This window comes from Trachypithecus francoisi, unplaced genomic scaffold (assembly GCF_009764315.1).
Source record: "Trachypithecus francoisi isolate TF-2019V2 unplaced genomic scaffold, Tfra_2.0 Lachesis_group11, whole genome shotgun sequence".
Lineage (NCBI taxonomy): Eukaryota > Metazoa > Chordata > Mammalia > Primates > Cercopithecidae > Trachypithecus > Trachypithecus francoisi.
In genome coordinates this window covers 103,806,761-103,812,760 of record NW_022681456.1, presented here as the reverse complement: position 1 = coordinate 103,812,760, position 6,000 = coordinate 103,806,761, and the positions used below count along the sequence as shown (strand labels likewise).

The 6,000-nt window shown below is 43.6% G+C and overlaps 1 protein-coding gene across 1 annotated transcript in view; it reads left to right on the top strand.

The window, feature by feature from the left end:
• The first annotated feature begins 4,110 nt into the window (after positions 1-4,110).
• Positions 4,111-6,000, top strand: part of SMCO2 (single-pass membrane protein with coiled-coil domains 2) — a 38,239-nt gene continuing 36,349 nt past the window's right edge. The window contains exon 1 of the mRNA XM_033222585.1: positions 4,111-4,292. The gene's annotated coding sequence lies outside the window, so the exon portion shown is untranslated. The remainder of the gene's footprint in view (positions 4,293-6,000) is intronic.

The following is a 6,000-nucleotide window of genomic DNA, read 5'->3' as shown; positions in this document are numbered from 1 at the left end:
GAAATGACACCCTCCCCCTTACTCCCTTTCTTTCTCTTTCTTTGAACTCAATTTCCTTAAAAACAGTGATTTTATCATTTTACTAGAGGGCTAGAAGCCAGGGACTTCCCAGATGTAAAATGAATAATATTCCCTTTCTCGTGGAGGTCAAAATCTTTGCCGCCTGAGGTTTTATGTATTTGACTCCTCCAGACTATCACTTCTCTTTTTAATGCCTACTGTGTTCCAGGAGCTGTATGTACAATTAAGCCACTGCATGCCTACAGTAAGCTGCAAGGTAGCTATTTGCCTATTTTGTTGATGAGGGAAGGGAAGCTCGGAGGCATTCAGTAGCGTGCAGATATCTGTCTGTCCTGGCACAGTTTAAAGAGATGCACATTCAAACCAGAGTAGCCTACTTAACTACTAGTTTCACAACAATAATTGAGAGTAAATTAAAATATTACAAACCCCTCCAGGGAAAGGTGCTCATTAAAAGGTTTAGATTTCTGTGAGAATATAAATCAACACATATTTACTCCCCTCTAAGTTTATTTCCTGAAATCTCTGGGCTTATGGTTTTCTCTGGGATCCCACACCCTTCTTAAGTGTCGTGTCTCAGGATTCACTGGGCAGGGGGTGGCCTGGTGGCTGGCAGGTGGGACAAGCTGGGACTACACCATCCCTCCTACTGGAGTGGAGCAGGTGTTGGGGTTAGACCCAGCTGCCGGCCTGTTTCTGCAGCACCAAGAGGTTACAACACTGGATGAGAAGAGGTGGTTCAGGAAAGCTGTCAAGGTCAAGGTCATGAGATCCAAGATGCAACTATGGGGATGCCCTGTGATTGTGGGTGCTGCTGTTTGTGATTCTTCCTGTAGGCTGGAAACTTCACTTACATTCTCTATAATTTTTATTTATTTATTTATTTATTGAGACAGAGTCTCGCTTGCGTTGCCCAGGCTGGAGTGCAGTGGCGATCTCGGCTCACTGCAACCTCTGCCTCCCAGGTTCAAGCGATTCTCCTGCCTCAGCTTCCGGAGTAGCTGGGATTACAGGTGCTTGCCACCACGTCCAGCTAATTTTTGTGTGTTTTTAGTAGAGACAGGGTTTCACCATGTTGGCCATGCTGATCTCGAACTCCTGACCTCAAGTGATCTGCCCACCTCAGCCTCTCAAAGTGCTGGGATTACAGGCGTCAGCCACCATGCCGGGCTTCTCCATAATCTTTAAAAAGGGTTTCCCAAAGCACAATCCATGAAACACACTGCTTTGAGCACAGAAAAGGCTCTGGGGTCAAATAAGTGTAAGAAACAAATGCACTGTTCCCACCCCACCAGGGAAATTAGATGACTGAAGGCTCTCAAACTGTGAAAATAAGCAAAAAACAACAAAAATCCCTTGCAATCAACAAGCCATACCACAGGCAGTTAAAATATGAATACGTAATGAGTAATGTGTCATGAGAAATTCTCAGAAATCTTTATTAAAAAGAAAGGGAGAGAGAAGATGGCAGCTCAAATACAGAGTGAAGAAATTATTTTTTCCTAAAAGAGAGAAAACAGAAGCAGGTTTGCATACAGAAGCAAAGCAACAGTGCAGAGGCAGAGCCTGAGTATGTCAGAATTATACTTATACATCTGTTTCCTCAAAGAAATTGGGAGCTCCCAGCAGAATGCCAGCACGGGCACTCAAAAAGAGTGCAAACAGCATTTAGAATTAATGGAATAGAATCCCCAAAAAACAACAAGGGTCTGAATGAAGGGAGCCTTAGGAAAGAGAGTGGACATGTGCTTTCTCTGAGATAGAAGGGGAGTGGGAGATGATGAAGGAAAACGCGGGAATATTTTGAATGGAAAAGAGGCTACACACAGGAGTTGTCAGTGGAGAGAAGATTCTCATCAGCTGGCCTTGATCAGTGCAGTAAGGCAGAGGCAAGGTCACCGCCCACAGAGGGAGTTGGCAGAGTGGGAAGGAGCTGAGGAAGACAAAAACCAGCTGTTGGGACCCATATATTTTGGAGTCAACCAGAGACACAGAAGAGGCCAGGCGTGGTGACTCATCTCTATAATCCTCGCTCTTTGGGAGGCCAAGGCAGGAAGATTGCTTGAGCCTAGGAGTTCAAGACAAGCCTGGGCAACATGGTGAGAACCTGTCTGTACAAAAAACAAAAAGATACAAAAGTTAGCCAGGTGTGGTGGTGCATGCCTGTAGTCCCAGCTACTCGGGAGGCTGAGGTGGGAGGATGACTTGAGCCCAGGAGGTTGAACCTGCAAAGAGCCATGATTGTGCCACTGAACTCCAACCTGGGCAACAGAACGAGACCCTGTCAAAAAAAAAAAAAAAAAGAAAGAAAGAAAGAAAGAGAATAGTTTGGCTGAGTAACTGTGAGAACCCAGTGTGTGAAGTGTGTTCTATACAGTGGTGCTTTAGGGCATGGCCCCTGGAGCCAGACTAACTGGATTTGGGTTTAAGTCCAAGATCCCTTCCTTTTCAAAGGTGGTAAGAATTAAATTAGGTAATATATGTAAAACACTTGGAAGACTGCCTGGCACATTTGTAATCACTCAGCAAGTAGTAGCTATTACTATTATTGTTATTATTTTGTGATGGAACTAGTCATAAGAATTTTGTGATTTTTTCCTAAAGAAATGTAAGGTCGCCTAGAACAACCAAAGGTAGGAGCATAGTCATGGCGTAAGGAGGGGACTGAAGGCTGGATCCTAGCCCAGCAGGCACTGGGGGAGGGCTGTTGATGGGGTCTGGTTCCTAACTAGGTAGGGCGTGCAGTACATACCATAAGAAGAAAGGTGACACATCTGAACTTGAGCTTTTGGCTGAAGAAATACTCAGGGTGATAACGAGACCTAAAATATTGCCATAAAAAAAATCATGCCTACCATGTATGCATTCATTCCATTCCTTTGACAAAATTTTTTGAGTACCTACTGTGTGTCAGCCACTCTACCCGAAACTCCTTCCTCACCTGGTGCCTTTAACTTCTCAACAAGCCAGTTAGGTAGATCTTAGTAAACCAATTTTTCAGACAAAAAGATTAAATTTTGACCCAAACCAAAAAGCTAATAAATGGCAAAACCAGGTTTCAAACACTGATGTGATTCTAAAGTTGATGTTTTTAAGAACTGTTCTGTATTTTATCTCCATGGTGCTAAATGTTTTTGATAGGTGAAGAGGAATGTCTTAAGAGCAGGGGCTTAGGAATTGTAAGGTCAGACTGTTAGGCCCTTTCCATGGGTGCTGAGTTCACTAAGAATAATAAGAGATGATGTGGTAGAGAGGGAAATGTGAACCTGGCACTGAAGTCCTGGAAGAAGGTGAAGGTATGTTATAAAAGTGTGATAATAAGAGGAAGTATGGATTTCAAAGGAGATGAGGTCACAGAGGTATAAAGTAGGAGCATCCCTGGTTTGCAAGAAGATCTAATGCTTGGGCCCAGTGTAGTGGCTCACGCCTGTAATCCTAGCATTTTGGGAGGCCAAGATGGGTGGATCCCTTGAGGTCAGGAGTTCGAGACCAGCCCGGCCAACATGGTGGAACCCCATCTCTACTAAAAATACAAAAATTAGCCAAGCATGCATGTAATTCCAGCTATTCAGGAGACTGAGGCAGGAGAATCACTTGAACCCTGGAAGTGGAGGTTGCAGTGAGCTGAGATTGTGACTCTGCACTCCAGCCTGGGAGATAGAGCGGGAGTCTGACTCAAAAAAAAAAAAAAAAAAAAAAAGGAGATTAAATGCTTGCTCATTACTGCTGAGTGAGTGAGGAATGAGTAGAAGAAGACATGTCCTTCCTTCATTGTCGGTCTTTGAGCCTCTGTGGGAAAGCCAGATGTTCGGTTCAGGTGAGAGATGAAAGGGGCAGATGTGGGGGAAGAAGCTGAGGTTGGAAGAGCATCCCAGAACACCATATCAGAGGCCAGGAGATGGATGGACAGAGGGGCTGCGGTGGAAGAAGGACTTAGTTTCCAGAGTTAGCAAGAGAGGTGAGGAGGCCAAGAGGCAGGCTAGAAGGGCAAGGTAGAAGCCAGTCAGGAGAGCGCCGCACACCTAGAATCTTGTGAGAGGGGGTTACAGGCTCTGCATTCCAAGTGAAATGTCATAAAGGGAAAGAAAGTCCAGCTGCACACTTACATGCCTTGGTGTTTACCACTCAGATGGCTTCCTGTCTGCCTTTGGTGCTGAGGAAAGGAGGCTCTGGCACCACTGAAACAAGAAAACCTGACGGTTGCTAGTCTATTCCATTGGACTCATAGATGTTTGGGATTACCAAATTGGCAAGAGCAAAGCTATCTCCAGGTATATACTATTCCACAGCGTACCATCTCATTATGACCTTGTCAGGAGCCTGTGGTGACATCAGATCCCTGATTATTAGTACCATGGCTTTGACAAACTTCTGAGATCCCAAATTGTCCAGGTAGCAGGAACTGAAGAGGGTGATCTGGGTGGTCAGGCCTGAAGAAATCACAATGTAAGTTAGCGATTTCATCAACCGTCTTTTAAAATAGTTGATTGTTCCTTGTAACTGAAACTTACGCTTCTCTGAATGTGTAATTTAAAGGTTTTTATAGGATATGGGGGAAGGAGGAGATATTCACTCCAGTTGTACCAAACAATCCTAGAAAGCCAATGGGGTAAACATACAGGAATGGAGACATAGGGCGTAGGGAGAAGAGGGAGTCTATTTTAAAAGGTCTAGAGTATTAGTAACTCCCAACTTTCCTATGTGTATGAATTACCTGAAATCTTGCTAAAAGGCAGACATTGGTTCAATGAGTCTGGATAGGAGGACCTAGTAGCTGCATGTTTGGCAAGCTCCCGGGAAGCGCTGAGGCTGCTGGCTTGCAGACCACACTTTGAGCACAAAGGACTTGCACTATGTAACTAGTCAAACATTAGCTTCAAAAGATGGATTGTTTGTGAGGTAAGACGGCTGTTAGCCAACCCATTAAGACATATTAGGCATAGACTTGATGTGTAATAGTAGGATGATTGCAAAACTTAGAGTCAGAATTTGCAGCTTTTCATGCTGATTCTACCATTTTCTAGCAATAAAACTTTGGACAAGTCCCAGGTCATCTCTGTGTTTCAGTTTCTTCCTCTGATAAAATAGAGATGACAAGAGGTGCCATGGTTGGCCAACCACAGGGTAATTGTGAGGGTCAGAGGAAACAACTTAGTGAAAGTGCCTTATGAACTGAAAGTGCTGCATGTGTGTAAGCATTATTTTTATTACTTTGTTATTTGAAGTGAAACCTTACTAATGCTCCTATTTCCACTGCTTTTATTTTAATAAATAAATCGATAACATTGGCAAGTGTTTGCTATTTACCTGATGCCATGTTAAGCACAAGTTTACTCCTCACATCTCTAATAATATTGGTGTTACTATTGTTAGCCCCATTCTACAGAGGAAAAAGTGAGGCCCCCACACAATAAGATAAGGCCCAGCTGTGAAGTGTTGATGCTAGATTATGAACTCAGGTTGACTCTCCAAAATTTAAGCTCTTATTTACTGCATTCGACTGATGGATTGTAGCAAACACTCAACATCATAGAAGAAGGTGATAGTCTAGACCAGAGGTTGGCATGCTTCTTCTGTAAAGGGCAAGATAGTAAACATTTAGCCTTTCTATGCCAAATGATTTCTCTTGCAGCCATTCAATCCTGTCATTGCAGTGCAAAAGCAGTCATAGACAATTTGTAAAGGAATGGGTGCGGCTGTGTTGCAATAAAATGTCATTTCTAGAAACAGGTGGCAGGCTGGATTTGGCCTGCAGGCCATAGTTTGATGATCGTTGCTCTAGAAAATTCTGAGTTGTCCAATATGGTAGTCATTGGGCACGTGTGGCTGTAAATTCAGTTCCTCAGTTGCATTGGCCACATTTCAAGTACTCAATAGAAACATGTGGCTAGTAGCTACTGTATCGAACAGTGTAGAGAACATTTTCATCAACACAGAAAGTTCTATTGGAGAGCCCTGGTCTAGATCATCTTTGGAGGT